General features: G+C 32.4%; 1 protein-coding gene across 1 annotated transcript in view; it reads left to right on the forward strand.

The window, feature by feature from the left end:
- stet (stem cell tumor) overlaps nucleotides 1–19282 on the forward strand; it is a 502203-nt gene that overhangs the window by 381984 nt on the left and 100937 nt on the right. The gene's annotated exons all lie outside the window — the stretch shown is intronic.

The following is a 19282-nucleotide window of genomic DNA, read 5'->3' on the forward strand; positions in this document are numbered from 1 at the left end:
GACGACTAATTTTTTAATTTACAACTTCAATTTTCTATTTTAAATTTCTGATGTAATTTTAATGATATGTATTTAGTATTGCCTGGCTGCCATCATTTTATAATTATGCGGTTAAATTAACTTTGTAATTTCTATAATTTCCGTTGCAGTAAACGTGTTTATATTTAACCAGAGGAAGAAAATGTATTTGAAATGAAATTCATTTGTTTATGCCGTGCTTTATGTTGAAACGACAAAAGGAAACTTTAGAATATTCAGAATGGTCAGCTTTGTGCAGTATTGTTGTATAAACTGTAACTTTACATTGTATTTACAAAACCAGCTATTGTGACTTAATTAATTTATTAACATTAAATGAAATTAGTACAATATTCATATTATACCATACAAACGAACAATAAAGCTGTATCTATAACGTATAATTTATAAAATACACATATTTTCAGAAATTTATTTGATACTAACAATAACCTTCTCTCTGTGTACAACGGTGCAAACACACCATATAGCTACAAAATGTGTCAACTTTTAATTTCTTATATCTATCTTCTTTGAAATTAGTAAAATTTCACAAATTTTTATGCAGCTAACGTTTTTTCTTCACATTTTGCATTGAAAATGCACGAGGTGTAATTACACCCTTGTACACGATTAACGCTAATTAAAATATTTACAGAGAGAAATATTGATTTAAACCGGGTATCCGGGTACTGGTGAGATACCCGGGTATGACATGTCTATTGAAACTTGCAACTTTTCTTTTATTTCGGGTTTTGCATCGAGGATCTCAACTTTCTCATGTATTTCATCGGATACCCGGCTACTCGGGTAATTTTTGTCTAGCCGGGTATATCGTGAGTTAAAGGTCTAACATACAGTAAGAATCAAAACCAAATGGATGATGCCATTTTTGTTGATAAAATTATTATTAGAAAGTCATAGAAAAGCTAAACCTGTTTATAATTACACAGCTATTCCAGCTCAAGGAACAATTAATAATTTAACTTCATTATATTTAATTTGTTAGTTATAATATTTTACTTCTATATAATATAGAGACTTATCAACAAATTCTTAATGTTTTAAATATTTTTATAAATATATTCAAAACTGATTTAGGAATAAATTATCATAATTAACAAACTATACACACTAAGTTGCATTTTAGATTCAAATAGTTGCAAAGTTATACCACTGATCCATTTGTTTTTTTAATAATAATAAAATAATTTCCTGGGAGAGCAATATTATCGATTTAGCATCACTCTTCACTGTACAATAAATATTTCAAATAATCCTAAACAGTGCTAAATGAGGTAGAATAAAATTTATTAATGTCTGCGTTCGGCACGAAATACCCCAGAAGTTGAGATTTCTTTGGAAGATATCAGATAGGGTTCCGTTAATTCTCGAACGCAGAATTTACTATCGAAAGTTGAAGAAAACTTTTCCGTACCCAATGATCATTATCTCAATCGTATATCGTTTCCTTTCGTACCTTCATTCTACTTGTCTCTACCTACTTATCGATCTCTATCTATTTGTCTTTTCTACTAGCCGTTTCCGTTTCTTCGGCTCCTTCTTTTATCCACGGACGCGATAGAAGTAATCGTAGGGCAGAAGAAAATTGTTCTTATGTAGAATAACGTCTTTACTTAGCATTGTATTTCTTCGTTCTCTTTGAACCGGCGAGTAATCAGAAAAATCGGTTCGACGAAACTCTCTGTCATGACATACTTCGCCAGGCAAGACTCATTGATACGATATTTTCGTAGATAGTGTATCAGCGCTGATTGAATGAGGGAAACTACCCTTCAGTGGCTTCTCTTTGAGATTTCAATTTACTTACGAAACGATCCTTTCTCACTGGTTTCTTCACAAAGCATCGAACAAATACATCTGACGTTTCAAACATAGATGCTAGGAAACGCGAAAAAGAAGACGGGATAAGAGCATCGAAAGGTAACCCTTGAACAGCGAAGCTTGGGTCAATCGTGACTGAAACTTACGAAATATGTTAAATTTGAAATTCATAAACGAAAGGGTTTTATATATTAGAAGAATAATTAAATAATATCATAATACTAAAATTAGAATAATATGAGATACAAAATTAAATTAAAATTGGGGCTCTCTCCATGGTCCGCCGTACGAGGGTTAACAGAATTTGATGGCTGTGTATCGAGGAGTTATTTTCACTTTTTTAGTCTTGTTGATAGCAATTTTCATATTTAGAGCTCTGCTTCAGATCAACCCCCTCCCCCAAATGATAATGACGATCCTCCCTCCCGCAGGCTTCCCCGAGCTCCACAGGGTGGCTACAGGTCATTTTTTCTAGGGAAGTCCTAGGGAACTCTTAAGTGTACTTGTAATCGACTTGGTAGTGGTAATTGTCATGACGTCCTAATTTCTACATCTATGGTGGAAACTCGTTTAAATTTTCCAGGGGACTTCTTACGGTAGTTGGAAACAATATTTTAGGCCAGCAAAATGTTTTTTCTGTATATAAAAACAGCTATGTGACCAGTCTGAAAATAATTGTTATCCAGGTTCAGAATGAGAAAACAAAAGCGCAATTCTTTTAATATCCGGCAGTTTATTAAAACGCAATTGAAGTATTTTATTTTGAAAATTGTATTGAAAAATATCAATATTTGAACAAAATACAGCAGTTCTCATATAACGGTTATTTTTTTGCAAACATGCAGGGTTGCACGATATGTACATACATATATGTTTTCGTCATTTTGGTTTTCATAAAACTAAAAGATCCATTTTTTGGTGTGAACCGGTTTATATTTTTCCTTTTGACGTAGATTTCTGTTAATTTTTTTCAAATCGATTACAAAAGAAAAGTTTTTGCATAGTTTTTTTTATTAAACAATTTGTACTATATTGTTTGAACTAAAAATGTCAAAAAGATTACTGTTTTTCTAAACTCACAGCATTAATTTAAAAAATGTAAGCTCCGTTTTAAACCAATAAAAAAATTGTTTAAGTTTCAATTTATTTTTAAAATAAATACGTTACATGCTTGTAAGGTGAATTTTTGTTATAAAAAAAGCATTGACTGATTGCGAGTGTTGAAAGTGATAAATTATAATATTTATTTTAATATTTGTTAATAGTGCAGAAAATATAAAATTAAATAAGTTTGATTGCACATTGTCAATTGGGAAATGAAAATTCCCCAATTTTCATCTCATTGCCATTTTTCAAGTATATTTTTCAACAGTTTGATAGATCACTGTTTATTATAGTTTACTTTTCTGATTCATGTTCTATGCATCATTCGTTTTTTATTTTTATCGTTACTCTTTTCCTATTTTTTTCTTCCAGTGTATTTGTCAATGTTTTCGGTACACAATAGCTACCTGAATTCGATGTGCAGTAACTAGTAACAATACAAACATCGAAAAATTGGTAATAAATTTGACAAAATCCGAAATCTCGTTTTTTTTTTTTCGCGGTGTTTATTTGCATCGTGCAATCGATGTGTCTTCCTGTAGTAGTTCAATTCTATTTTTTGAATGTTTTTTTTAAAACATAATATCATCTTTGATTGCAATAGAAACTCTATTATTTATTGACTTTTTATTCTTTGTCACTTTTTTCTTTCTTCTTTTATATCTTGCAATATAAAGAATGTTCCGTGCAACTGGGACGAAACTAAAGCTTTAAAATGGTAGAAGACAGAAAAAAAATTCATTAGGAAAAATTAAATTCCGTTGAATAGAGCACCGGGGTATCTATGTGTCGGCATTTCAAAGATTTCAGACTTTATTTTCTTTCTTTTTAATGGAATTCTGTATTTTGTTATGTGCCAATTGAAGTGTTTTTCAATTCTGTATAAACAGTATTAAAGAGCTTGAAAATTGATTAGAGTTTAGAAGATATCTTAAGGAGAGACTTCTATACTTTCCCTGTCTCTCCCTAAAATATATTTTGAATAATCAATTTTCGACCCAAGTGCTTTAATACTTTTTTGTAGAAAATGAAAATACGTTTTTATTGCAAAGTACATAATTCCAGTAAAATTTGTTTAGATGAAGTCAACCCAGTATCTCTCCTTAAAATACCTTTTGAACTAGTCAGTTTTTAACCCAAGTACCTTTTTAGAATCATTTGAAGTCGGTGATATTGAATAAAAAAAAGCATTCTTTTTCTTCAAACTGGAGGAATTTCTGTACATTGCGGATAATAAACTTTTACCTATGAATCAAAGAGGATTCTTTTACAAATATGAAGCTTCTAAAATTTAAAATTTCAGTAGTTGCCATTATGGTTGAAATAAAAAAATAAAAAATGTAACTTTATTATTTCTTCCCAATGCTCTTAAAACTTACAAATATGTATTATTTTAAATTGTTGCAGAGATAGAATAAATTATTCAAAAATAATCTGAGCTGTGTTTGGATTTGTTATACTCATTATATTCTGTTGATTCATTAAAAATCTCTTTGAAATGAGACAAAAATAATAAAATACCGTATTTCGTATTTCAAGGTAATTAGAAGATTCATTCTTTTCCCCGTTTTCGTTCTATGCTGTTTCCATTTGTCGACAATTAGGTCGGCTCTCGCAGAAGCTCAGCTTAATCAGACAATTTTTGAAAAAGAAGCCCGTCATAGGTCCGATAATTGCTCGTCTTCTCTACTGCCACAGTGGAAATAGTCGTACATGGTACGGCGCATTTTATACAGTAGACTTGCGTTATATTGCCGCGAACTGGGCTGCAGCCAACTGTAGGAGCGGAAAATTTTTCAAGCTTCCAAACTTTCAGTTCGGGAGGAAAGGAAAGATAAAAATATATTATTTTCGTGGAATTTAATGCCGAAAATCTGTGTGAAAATCAAATTGCTCATGTGGCAATATAACGAAAGTCTACTGTAGGTAGAGCTATTAAAGATAATATCAACAATTTACACATTTTCATCATCAATAAAATGTTAATTTTATTAAATTATTATTAATTATTATTAATCCAATAATTATTATATTAAATGAAATTTGAGATGGTAATTATCGATAACCATTGGAGCACTCAACGAATTCCCATAATTTAACAATTTGTATATGGTAAACAATATAATCATGCGATAGTGAAAGACATTAATGTTTCTGTATTACAATGATTATTTATTTTTACGTTTAGGGTTTATATGAAATTCTTATTTATTGATAGAGTCAAACACTCTTATAATAAAACAATTTAAATAAAAATAATTAATCACCACAAAATAAATATCTTTTAATCAGAAAATAATAATAATCAGAGAACTAATTTTTTTTTATAGTTCAATGTAATCTTTTATTAAAAAGAAAATGGTATCGGTATGTGACTCATCATATAACATTGCACATGACTCACCCTGTATATCTTCAACTTACCCATGTCATGATGATTCCGTTGAAACAGAAATACACAATCTTAAAAGATATAAACATGGAAACGTGTCAAGTACAGAAACAGGGGTGAAACGTACACCAAGATTAAATTGAGACTCACAGCTGCTATGTCTGTTTACGAGAAAAAATACACGTTCCAAAACTACAGGAGTTGAATGGTTTTCAGAAAATTTCTTCGTAAATTCTCCAAATATCCATTCGCGATACCGTTTAGGTATTTAAGGGAATAAGTTGACAGATAAGTGCTGGAATCTCCCAGTCGTACAAACAAACGTGTAAACCATCTATTTAAGGGGGGTTGTAATCTTCATCTAATCCATCTGCTGTTTTTCCCTGTTTCCCTCCAGCATCCTCTTGCTGTTCGATGGAAACGAGTTTGTAGGGCAGATTAGACACACAGATATCGCGGATTTAGCCGGAGCTATGGTAGGTGAGGAAAGGGAGCAGTGGAAGTATGGTGCTAGGAAAAATATGTACGGAAACATCGAGGGGAGGGTGAACCGAGTACAGATAGTCGGCTTGCACAGAGGCGAACACGGAAAATGGGAGACCGAGTGACGAGAGGACAGTAGCTTTTTTTTTTTACGAGCAACTCTTGGATGGGGAACTACGTTTACGAGCTTATGCCACGACGTGCACCGGTACCACTTAACAGCGTAGACAGCTGCACGTAGTCCAAGCACGTGTCCTTACCTGCCAGAAGTCAATTTCCTTCTTCGAGAAACTCCTTTCTCCACCGGTTTTCCTTAGATCTCCTCTGCTCCGCTCCGTCTGCTCGCCTCAGTCCTCGTAGGACCTCTTCGTCCTTCGTTTGTAACCGCTGGATCCTCGACGCCCTTCCAATGCATTACTTCTTCCTTAATGTCATCCTTGGCAGAGACCGACCTGTACACACGGTGATCGTAACTTCCGTAAATACTTCCGAACCTTTCTTCGCTTCTTTATTCGAATCTATCGGGGTTTTGCTATCGAATTTTCCTTTTACAGCGAACCTAACAACACTTATTACTCTTATCGATGGCTTTCGTGTTTGGTTAATCATTTTGATGGGGTGAGTTTTATTTTTTGGATAGTGAAATGATTTTTTGGTAAGATTTGTTGGTTTGGAAATATTATTTCCTTTAGGTTTCAAATGTTACAAGTAGATTTTAATAATAAAAGTCAAAATTCAGGGTAATGAAAGATTATTACCTTCCTATTAATTTAATACATTGTTATAGAACTAAATACACTGGTGGTTAATTTGTATACAATATTATTATATTATACTCTTTTTTTACAAATGGTTACTTTCAATACATTAATAAAGGATTTCTTGTTTAACTCTTCGACAACGGACCATGAAGAAAGCCCCAAGTTTAATTATTTTCATTTTCTAAATTTTAAACTGCACCCTCAAAAATTATTCTTATACTACTCATATGAAACTCTTTCTTTTAAAAATTATACATTTAACTTTAGGTTAATATCCTTGTAAGTTTGGGTCGCGATTGACGCAGGCTCCGCTGTTCAAGGGTTAACAAAAAAAAAGACAGCTTCCAAATTTTTTAGTGATAGTTTACATTTCCAATTAAAATTTACATTTGCAAAAATAAATATATGCTTGTGATCATTCAGAGACATCAGGAAGAGGTGTCCTTAGACAAATACGATTTGATTCGTCGATCCTAAAAGTGTATTGCAGTTTTATGTCGGTGGATATGGATCCATGCGACTGATTCTCGAAATACAGGGCATTAAACGATTTTACGGTCGTTTTCGGTGAAAATCTTGTTTCCCCGACGGACATAGTTGTGGCCTGGCTACGTTTGATTTATCGCGAAATTTCCCCTGTACTCCTGAGGGGAATACAGCTGGAGGACATCCGGATATGCGCACGCGCGAGCGCCGAGTCCTAATAATCTAATATACCGCGACCGACCTGAGCACAATTTCATGCTTTCTCGGGCATGCGGCGCACCCCTAACTCCTCTGCGATCAAACGTCCTTCCATCTCACGTTCCCTTATCCCTCTATTCCCATCCCTCTGTCTTTCATTCGCCTTCTCCGTTACCCCTTTCCTCTTCTCGGTGGTTTCTCTCTCTCTCTCTACTTCCATCTCTAAAGTGAAATATGTGCTTATATGGATACCCCTGGTATATTACTACGCGACGAATGTCTCGGGACTAAATATTTGAATAATGAATGCATAGTTGTTCAAAAAGGGTTGAGGACTAATAAACATGGGTGAAAAATTAAACCTGTCGGAATTATAAATAATTCTTTGTATCGGGTAAAGTAATTGATTTGCTTGCTTCTGGTGGATTGTTTTATGATTTTTGTTTTCTTTAAGGAAAAATTAAAAAATTCTGAACATTCTAAAATTTGAAGAGAATTTTTTATACGTTACTACAGAATCGGTTTTCCTTTAAACTATCTTGATATTTTAAATTTTTTAATATAACTCGTGTATATCATTTATCTATAAAAAGTGTTCTCACTCTGTACACTGTGTTCTCAAAAAATTTTCATAAGAAATCTATAAGATTTAAAATAGGAGATCAAGGGGGTCATAAGATTAGTCTACCCCGTTCAGCCCCTTTTTTATCGAAGGTTCTATTTTAATATTATTAAATATCAAATGCAAAATAAGTTTTCACCAAGAGGAATGTTTTTTAAATCTGGGTTAAAGTATTTGATAAAATATTATGACAAGGTGCACTCAATGGCTAATTAAGTAAATTAACAGGGAATTAATTCTAAAAGTTGAAAATCTACAATGTCCAAATATAATCATATTTAATAACCAAATTAATAATTTTGCATATTTCGATCGCCCAAAATTTGCAAAATAAATTGGATTTAATATTTTTATAATTGGAATAATATTCACAGTATTTTAAATTTTATCATCAAGTATTGGGTGAAAATTTCAATTTATTTCCAAACATTTGAAAGTTTACATTTCATTATGAAAATAATTATTAAACATTACTGATCGGATTTTAATTAAATTAATATCTAATCAAATGTTTTAATAAAGTTACCGATATTTTTCTGGTGTAAAACATGTTTCTAGTTACAAAAATAAAAATTTCTTTTAACTTCGTTCCATTTGAAACATACGTGTCACACGTTTCAATAAACTGTTGACAGAGATCTTTTTAAGAACGGCTCCCTTTGATGTAACCGGTGGTGGGCATTGAAAATAACATTTTAAAATACTTTGACGAAATAACGACATAAATATGTCGCGGAATCTTTACGATATTTTTTCAATAAATTATAAGTGGCTTTTATCAGCAATGTTGCAGAAAAGGTATAAATAAATTTAATAACATTGTTCCTTTTTCTTAAATTCTTTATTGTATTGAATTTATAATTTTTGAGTATGAATTAAAGCTATCAAATCAATTAATGATTAATTTTCCTTGCTCTATAGAAATTCCAATTAGTATTCAGCGTATAAATTAATATTGTACCTTTTTTTTTAATTAATTGAAGATTTATTTTTTAAAAGTCATGGTAGTTCCAATTATTAATTCAATTATTATTGCTCTTATATTCTCGCGCCACTTTTTAAATACACAGAATCGCGGGAAAATATTCAAATTCGAAATAGTAATTAAGAAGGTGTAGCGCTAAAGGCAACGAATTAATTGATACATCCAATATATAAATAATTAGTTTCTAATAGCTATCTGCAAAAATGTAGAGATGCATTAACAAAAGTATGCATTTAATATGCATAAAAATATTTAATATAAACGTGATCAATATTCCTTGTGATCATGTTTCGAATAGACACGTTCAATAAATGATAAAAGATGGTCAGCTTTCGTTGATCCGCTTTGTGCACTTTATAGGTGTATACATATGCAATTTTGTAAATGGTGTATGTGGGTTAGATACTCAATCTGCAGGGGAAGTAGATGATCATCGAACGATTCGATTCCATGGCCGCTTTGATCAGGGACGAGTAAAATCGGTTTAGGGACTACTTATCTCTCAGAATTCCTCGTATCAAGACACGGTATAGTGGATAAGTAGGCAGGCGATTCTTGGGGAAGTATCATTCCCATCGTACGTGTGGGTACTTCGTAAAACCTTCGTGTCCACAATTCAGACAAACCTATAAAGACACGTAGTTCGTAGTAAATCCGCAGAAAAATGTGTAATAAGTGCAAAAGAAAATTAGAAAATTCTAAAACTACAATTTTAAAACTAAGATCCTTTTTTACAAGTAAAAAACTATCCGTCTTTAAGAATGATGTGAAATATATTACTGTTAATATCAGAAAGTGATAAGAAGATTGACACTGACAGCTACAGTACAGTAACCCATCATAATAAGATTTTTCAAAAAAATGCCTAATTAAATATAAAATAATATTTAAAATCGCATAATAATAAATACACCATTTTCGAGCCGAAAAATTTTCATATACATACACTGTTATTAAGCAATTTGAGGGTGGGTAGATAGGGGAGGGTCTAAAGATTTCGCCCAGGGTAACAGACACTAAAGTCGGCCCTGATAATAATACTAATGCAATGTGAACAGACAAATAAATAAAATAAATAAATAAAAAATGTTTTAAATTATGTGACTTTAAAAGTGTCGAATAAAAATGTATGTGACAGCATCGTGGATCGTAGTTGAGCAAGGATGCATGTTTTACGAATCGATATAACTGTGTACATATTTAGTTTTCCTATGCACTGTCTGTGGTCGAGAAGCAAGGAAACTCGGAGAAACGAGGAAAAGTCAGTTGCCGGCGTTGAGAATATAAAAGAACGATTACATCTTGGTTGGTTTTCGTCCCCTGTGCCTTCGTTCGCGGTATTACGTGACGCGATAACTTACCCGATTGTCTGGACGAGAACTTCGGAATTTCGAGTTGGTTAAGTAACTTCGCAAGCAGTTCAGCCAACTTTTTCAAACAATTTACCCCGCTCTTTTATTTAACGTTTGCGTGAAAACGATGAATTCTCGCCGAGCCTTTTCCTTTCTGTGGGTTAATTTTTTATAAGGCTGGATGAAATTCCTTAATTTTGGAAAAAATTTGATAAAATTAGTAATTTCATATTTTTCGTGCCTTATCGGTTCAATAATAAAATTTTCTGCGTTGTACTGCGATTTAATCTCGTAATTAAATTTTATTGGCTTCTTGTATTATTTTTCATTTAAATTGGTAGAAATCATTTCTTGAAGAAACTTTTCTATAAAATGAAGAGCGGAATACATAAAAGTTCTCATTAGGAAATGATATACGTAGGGCAGTTATAAAAGCTGAATTTCTATTTTATGAAGTATATTTATTTTTACATAAAATATTCAACATAAAAATAGCATATAAAATGTTTATTCAGAAAGGCACTATTTTTATAAAACTTTTTAAAATAAATACAATGCATCATAAGTTGCAAAATTATTATTTGGATTGTTTATCTTGAAAAATGATAAATTGCTAATAAATAAAAAAAGAATTTAAAAAACTGGACTTTTACCTACTTTCAAAATAAACAATTCATTTTATGATTATTTTGAAAAAGATTAATGAATCTATCTGTTCGACGTGAATTACGGATCTTCATTCAAGTAGATAAATTTTGTCTGCAACAATTATTTTGCTAATCACAAATTGTTGAAAAAAAAAAAAAATAAAAAATAAAATTAAAGTAGCTCAGGATCCGGAACGCAGTAATTTTCCGTATGCTCGATCAATTAGCGTAGCTGTTCGGCCATTGTGACGGTTAATAACGAAGGTTCAATATACCTAGCCGATGCAATTAATCAGTATCCTTGAAGCGAGTATTTCTCGCTCTATCCCTTTCTCCTGTCCTCCCGTTCCATCTTGTTCCAGACGGCGTTGCAGAGAAGCGTGGCGGACGTCAAGCACGCCACCTGTGTTCGCGAATAGAGGAAGCGAGAGAAGCAGAGTAGACGACCCCTTTCTCGTTTCCTTGAACCCAGGTATATCAGTCACATCGCTAATTGGAAATCGCTCGTGCGATCTACGATGTCTCGAGGCGCGCTAGCAATTAGATGTGCGCCTACGGACCTGCTAGCCGAGCGCGCGCAAGCGCAAGCGCGTCAGCGCACACCAGGGACCCACTCTGCATTCGAGATCACCCTTTTTATTTCCCCCCCTCCCGCCCGTTTTCTTGTTTCTCCTTTTTTTTTCCAGACCGACCATATTTCGCGTTTCTGACCGTCTCCGTTGTCACTGATTTCTCGCCAAGACGATTTCGTTTTTCATTTCACGGCCGCTTCAATACCCGTGAGAAACAAAAACGGTGAGAACGTTTCGAAATCGTCTGAAACATTCCCGTGCGTCAATTGAAGAATAGTTGGAAATGAGGAAAATTTTTATTTTCGAACATGTAACATTTTTTTTGGTGAAAATTTGTTACGAGAAAAGCGTATGTTTATTAAAGTATTTAATCAAAGATAATATTTGCGCAATTTGCAAGTAAAATCTGGCTTCCTGAGAGATAATGGCGATATAGGGAAAACAGAAAATCTTCATTTTGATGGTATTAGTATTAAAAGTGATTTGGTAACAAATAATATAATTTTTAATTATTAAATATCATAAAATTTATTATATAATTAAGAAATATGAATAATAATATAAATACCAGTTCAAATTCTCCCGCGTAAATCTTCATGTGCAAGTGGTGGGAGGCCACGGTTCTATATATATAGGACCTCCTCCCCTCCATCGTCATTCTTTCCGGGGCCCACCAATGGGGCAGGGTGAGAGCCACTATTTTCCTTGGAGAAGAGTGATTTGATCGCAAGTGTACCTATTAGTATTATAATTAGAGGCTACAGTAAATTTTGCATCCAATACAATTTAAACAGTTATCTGGAAACTTAAGAATATTAAACTCGTTTTTCCCAGATTTTGAACAGGTTCATGATTTTTCAGAATTATTTTTACTAAAAGAAATTAGAAATTAATCATAAAATTAGTAATGAATGAAGACAATGTGAATTTTGTCACCAATTTGTTGCTTTTACTTGTTTATTAGAGTCTATAGAGAAGAATACAATAAAATTATAGAAATATTCGCAGAAAGCTTATTAAATACTCCAAACGAAAATGAGGATCTTCGTGATAATGGATAAAATTTTAACTTCTAGGTATACCTGTAATTTTAAATGTAGGTATATTATTATATTTAGTACTAATATATTTTATTTAAATTTAAATAAAGAAATAATGTGTTGTTTAAATTATTTTAGTGCTAAGTATACCCCTGTCTATGTTTCTAACTATACTCCAGGGTATAATTAGCAATAAAACGATTGGCTGACAATGTGTTAACATGTGCTCTCAATAAATTTTGTTCAGCACAACACATTAACTGTTTTATTGAATTGATATATGTCTGTAATATGGAACATGTTCTGTTACATGTCGCATAGCAACCAATCAAATAACTGAATATCGAGAACTGTTTCAATGTTTTCTTGTTTTTAACAATGCAATTTACAATTAGTATCAGTTTCGTTGCTGCTATAATCGGATCGTGAGTTATCTCGTGTAAACTTATTACCTTGCAGCAGACGTAAGTGTCTATTTATTATGATTTGTAATTAACGTTTTACTTTATTTATTACATTCTATTAAATGATATGCTGTACCCTCTGTATGGTCAAAAGAATAGAAAACGAATACATATTTATGGTAAGTAGTACTGGAAATAAGGAACAAAATTTTCCAAATGATATGTATATACTAATATAAAAAGGACAATGTAATTAGATAAAGAAAAAACGCATTATACATTTTTCAAATTTTTATTTTTATTCTGATTCTCATTGCAAGAATACATTGACACAGTACAATGAACCAAACTGTGGAAATATCAGAATTATTGTAATTATTTTCTTTTTACTCTGTTTATAATTATGATTTTAACCAAGACTAATTCAAATATTATTCACGATGCAATAACAGTGCCAGATTAAGGAGTAATTTCAGGGGGGCTATAGCCCTGGGTCCCAATTTCCAGAGGGCCCTATTACAAACCTTCCATTTATTACACTAAAAAATATTCAGTGAAATTTTTTTTACTGTTGCCCTTTTTCTTTAGACGAAATATTATTTAATTTTTTTTAGAATAAATTTTAATTTTTGAACTGAGTTTATAAAGCAAGGGGTCTTAGCAAGGAGACTAGTCTCCTGTTCCGTGGGTCTTGCCACTCTTGCCAATTTTTCAATTTTCAACAACGAAATGTGACTAAACTACTGATCCCAACGAAAAATGCTACAGAACTTTTCGCTTCGATTCTTCGTGATCTATCCAGCGGTGTAGAGGTCTTCAGGGTATTTTTTAACACCCTGTAGAAACGAATTCTTTCCGATTAACTTCACATATCAAGTGCAGTTATTCAAATCCATACCTATAATAAATATTCGACAACCATTGATTGCTAGTTGTCATCTCTTTTTTTTGTTTAAACATACTTTTTATTCGATTTGTACATAGTTCCGCGTTTCATATTTTCATAACAATGTATCGATTTTAGGATTATAAATGTGCAGAACGGGGAAACATGATTTATGAGCCGTTTCCCTATACGAGTTTCAAACTGGACTAAATCCTGTCAGAAACAGTTAGTGAAATTAATATCATATTTGATCAGGGATCAGTTATAAGACGTATTATTTAACTGGTTAATATAGATAAATTCAGTAAAAATCGAGAAAATTGAGGCCACGTTGACTGGATTGATAACGTTTATATAGAAACATTTGTTGATCCTCGTATAACGGTATGAAAACATGCATTGCAACAATATTTCATCATTTATATGCAATTGGAAAAACAAGGCGAATAACTGTGTTCCGCATAATCTAACCGCTGCGAATCACGCTTCAATATCGGATTTGTTCTGATTCATTATGTGTGACGAAAAGTAGATTTTCTATGACAATTATTTATTACCGACTAACCACAATTTTTTTTTATGGTTTGGAATATTTCTGTAGAAGAAAACCTTTTCAGATCAAGGAAGTTTTGAAAGTGTTGTTGAAAAATTCGTGATTTTTCCAAATTTGGGAGAACAAAAACCCATTAATTTATTTTAATTACCAAATTCGACAGTGCCAAATTAAGAGGCGGTCTAAGGGGGCCAGGACCCACTTTTTAAGGGGCCCCCTTCTAAGTTTCCCATTTACTTTTTTACTTTTGCTTTGTTTTTCTGTTTATTTAGAATAAGTTTTAATTTATGAACCAAGGAGCCCTCAAAGGTTTGATAGCCTCAGGCCCCAGAAATCTAAATCCGCCCCTGTGCTCAAAACAATTTACAGAGTTCATAATCAGAATCTGATATTTTGTAGCGATTCGTTAAAATATGAAAACCTTTAAAAACTTCAATTTTTATACAAAATATCACACGTTAGAAATATATTTTCTGCTTCTCTTTATTATTCTTCATTTCATAATTCTCATCCCTCATTAATATCAGTTGTTGACCCTCTTCCGCTCTTTTTGTCGCAGCCTACTTCACAGAGACCTTTTTCCCTTGATCTCTATATTATTCTGTAATTAGTCTTGATTCTCATTTCTTTAATATCTTTGTGTCCCCCCGTCTCATTCCGTATACCAGCTGTTTTGTTCATTCTGCTCCACTTTTTCCTTGCCGCATTTCTTTCGTCTTTCTCGTTAATTCCTTCCCTTCATTTTCTTCCTCCTATTTTTTTTCTCTCTTTTTTTTTAATATCATCTTTTCTTCCAGTTCTATTCCCTTCCTTTTGCTTCTCTCTAATTGCTCCTTTCTCGTACACCCTTGTTCAACCACACGGCTTTCTACCCTTGCCTCGAGTCAATGGAAACAAGGAGATGGTTTATATCCGATACCACAAACGTGCTAGATGTTATGGATAGCGCACTGAGTTACGGGCCAATATTTCTTCATAATTATTCCACGGCACATGAGATACAGCCGAGACCACGAAGCATCTGTGCGTGCCTGCAGTACATACACTGTCTCTTCTCTTTTTACGCTTTTCAGTAGCCGAGTTTCGAATCTTCTTATTTTACTTTTCTTCTGCACACTTTTAAACAATCCCACGGTTCCTGTGAAATATTCTTCCTTGAGAATATCTTCAATTCGCGAATAGTTGCTCCGGTAAATATATAGGGTGGGTCTAAAATTCTAGTAATAGCGGAGGAGTTATTTCATGTGAAAAAATAAATTAACCGTGAACATCGTAAACGGTGGATGTTTATTAACAATTAATCAGCTGCAAATGTGCGCCATGGTGGATTAAATCATCGATCGAGTAGGCACACTTCCTGTTCTCCCTGTATCGAGATGAAATACGGATTTATTCGTAATTATATTAATTAAACTCTGATAAATAGAGTGGTCTTATAATTACCTATTGTTATTTATTACTGAAAAATAAATATTGTCTCACAAAAATTATTGAATTTGCTGATCCGCACCATCTTTAAAAAATAAACGTGATATTTTGACTGATATTAGATATTACGTTTACAAATTAATTTGGTGCACTATGTATTCTTAATTACTGTTTTAAATTTGATTATTTTCCCGGGCTTCAATGTATTTGAAAAATTATTGCTAATTATATCTCAATAATTCTAATAACGATTGCTTCAATAATTGAAATTATCATAATCTCACGCGGATATTAAATTTTAAAAGATATTAAAATTTTAAATAGTAATTAAGAAGGCGCAATAATCGAATTAATTTGTATGTATTATTCTATGTAATGCATGGCTTTTTAAAAATAAATTTTCAATTAAGAATAGAAAAATCACAGAATTAATTTGTACACCCAATATATCTGTTCAGTCTGAAACATATATTATTGCCAGGGAGAGTTATATTAAGAATTACTCGACTTGAACGAAAGGTGTTTATTTCTTTTTAACGACGTACGTATCGACAGCATAGTTGATTGACAGTAATTACTGTTATCAGTTCGAAGATCCAGACGGGTGTCAGACATAGACAGATGAAGATAATGAGGGAAACTGTAGACGGCAGGGATCAGTCATAATTGCGCGAAAGTGTTTCTCCTCCTTTTTTTCTCGCGGGGAAAAGTCGAATCGGTAAAGTTAATTTCTCGTTATTTCACCACCCCTGGCGACGATTAACGAGGGCTCGCTGTTATAGTCCTTCGCGCGAAAATTGCTGCAGGCCAACGACGATTAGTTTGAAAATATCCCTCGACTACTGATCATTTTAATAATTCTGTCACTGTAGCTCGACAATCTAATCCATATGGTAGAATCTCCTTTATTTTTCTTTTAATTAACATGTCTTCATAAAAATACTCCAAGTTCTCCTGTTTTACAAATAAAAATAACACTTTTTATTTATTTATTTTTGTTATGTGTAATCTTTTTTTTTAACAGATATTTTATATACAATACTGAATACGATTTCTGAAACTATTTTTCGCTATCACCAGGAGCGGATTAGCCATTGGGAATTTGGAAAAATTCTCAGTGGGCCGGTTTTGGATTTGGAGCCTAATTAATTAAAATTAAGGACCGTCATATCACTAATCTCCCGATAGAAAGTTAAGTTCCAAATAGGACCCTTAAATTTTGAGCAATTTGATTTCGATGAAAATAGAAACTTTCAATTTTTTGAGATGTATAAGCAATGTAAATGTTGCCATATTTTACATTTTGCTAGTAATAATTGTAATATTTTATGACCATCTTATTTAAGTGATCATTCTGTAATTATACATTGTAAACTCTATAACTTAAATTGTACACTTGTGATTAAATCAGGCTTCTCCGGAAATAATGGTAATATTTTGAATTTCCACCCTCCCCTTTAATATCCAGGGGGAAAATGACAATATAGCGAAAGAGAGCCTATATATATGCACAGTAAAAGTTGGATAAGTACCCAAAAATCGGAACTGAAACCGGGTAGTTATGAAGCGAAGATGTCTTTTCGGTTCTTAGAAACGGTTCGAGCCGAATATTGCCGAATTTAAAAAGGACATAGAGCGAAAGAGGAACCTTTTCATTTTTTATTTTTGCTAAATGAAACATTTACCAATGTAATAATGCTGTTTTTCTAATTAAAATAAAACCAAGCACGATATAATTTAAAGTATATTTGCTTATTTAACAAGTGATTTTTTGTGAACTGAAATTTTTTCCCTTTTTAAGGTAATAAGTAAATATGCTCCAAATTATATCGTGTTTGGTCTCGTTTTAATCATAAGAATCTCACAATTACATTAATAAAAGTTTCACTGAAAAAGAAACTAAAAATCAAAAAGTTGTGTTGTTACATTAGTATTGTCTCATCGATATTCCAATTCAGATCAGGCTACATTATTCGCTTGTCCAGCTTTTCAAGGAGGATCCCCCCAAGTGATGTAGATGGTTAATGGGTAGTTATCCAATGGATCTGCCCGGGTACTTATCCAACTTTTACTGCATATAGATCTCTGAGGCCTTACACCACTTGCATATAAATGTACACGTGGGAAAATTTGAATTAATTATTATTAACTTTGTTATTCGTACTTTGCAGCTATTGGTATACTAAGTTTTCTAAATTTTCTAAATTTCTTTTAATATCAATATCGATTTAGTATTAATTTTCCTTAGGAAAGCTCGATTTGATTTTGATTATACACACATTATTTATTTATGAGTATTCGATTCGAGCAAAACTTTTCTACTTAATATTACCGTGGATACTGATTATATTCTGGTATTTAGCCCCCGTACATTGCAAATAGTATGCACAATTATGATATTGAAAGTGATATTTCATCGGCACCAGAATCTGTTGCATGAAATACTGATACACATATTTCTTTCTGTGGCAGAAAATTTTCCGATTTGTTAAACTGATACGACGTATCGATACATTTAATATCAAAGTTGAAATATTTTTTCCCGCTTTGGCAACGCGTACACCAAACGGACGCGCGAGTGCAAACACGCGTTCTTTGTAAATGTTTACTTGATGTGCACAGTGAATTTTCATGTACACGGAACACGAGCAAATACGCGATCTTCACGAATGATCGCTCGATAAATACGAGAAAACAAGCAAGTAAATGTTCTTTCGTAATCATCGTTGGTGAAACGGTACATCAAAGAAACCCTTTGGTGTGAACTCATGTTTTTAATAACCTGCCACGTGCCGATAGCTGAAAAAGGGATAAATGATGTTTTTTTTTATGACGAGCTGTTGCTGTTCTCCTTGCGGTATCGAGCAACGACATTTTGTGGCGATTTATGGCGATACTGTTTTTCTTGGAATACTTAGGAAAGTATGTTACACATTGACGTAATTAGTGGAGGGGGTAGGGTGGGTCTCTGCCCCCCATCTAAAATTTAGATTGGGCCTTGTACGATTCTAAAATTCTAGAATTTCAAAATTTCATATTCTCGATATTCCAGAATTCCAGAATTTCAAAATTTCATGTTTTCGATATTCCAGAATTCAAAAATTTCAAAATTTTAGATTTTTGGGATTTCAAAATTTCAGATCTTCGAAATTTTAAAATTTTTAATTTTCGAGATTTCAACATTTCAGATCTTGGTAATTCTAGCATTCCAAAATCCTAAAATTTTCAATTTTCGAGATTTCGAAATTTCAGATCTTGGTAATTCTGCATTCACAAATTCCAAAATTTCAGATTTTTAAAATTCTAAAATTCCAAAATATTATGATTCTAAAAGTTCTAAAATTCCAGGATTTTATAACTTTAAATTTTCGAAATTTCAGAAATTCAATATTCCAAAGGAACCTGCCCTACCCTGCAAATGATTTTGGTTATTCTAATTTTTGAACCTATGAAAAATTTTCTATTTTTTATTTTTTAGAATTAAATAATTTAGCAAATGTGACGAT

Source organism: Osmia lignaria, chromosome 5 (assembly GCF_051020975.1).
Source record: "Osmia lignaria lignaria isolate PbOS001 chromosome 5, iyOsmLign1, whole genome shotgun sequence".
Taxonomy (NCBI): domain Eukaryota; kingdom Metazoa; phylum Arthropoda; class Insecta; order Hymenoptera; family Megachilidae; genus Osmia; species Osmia lignaria.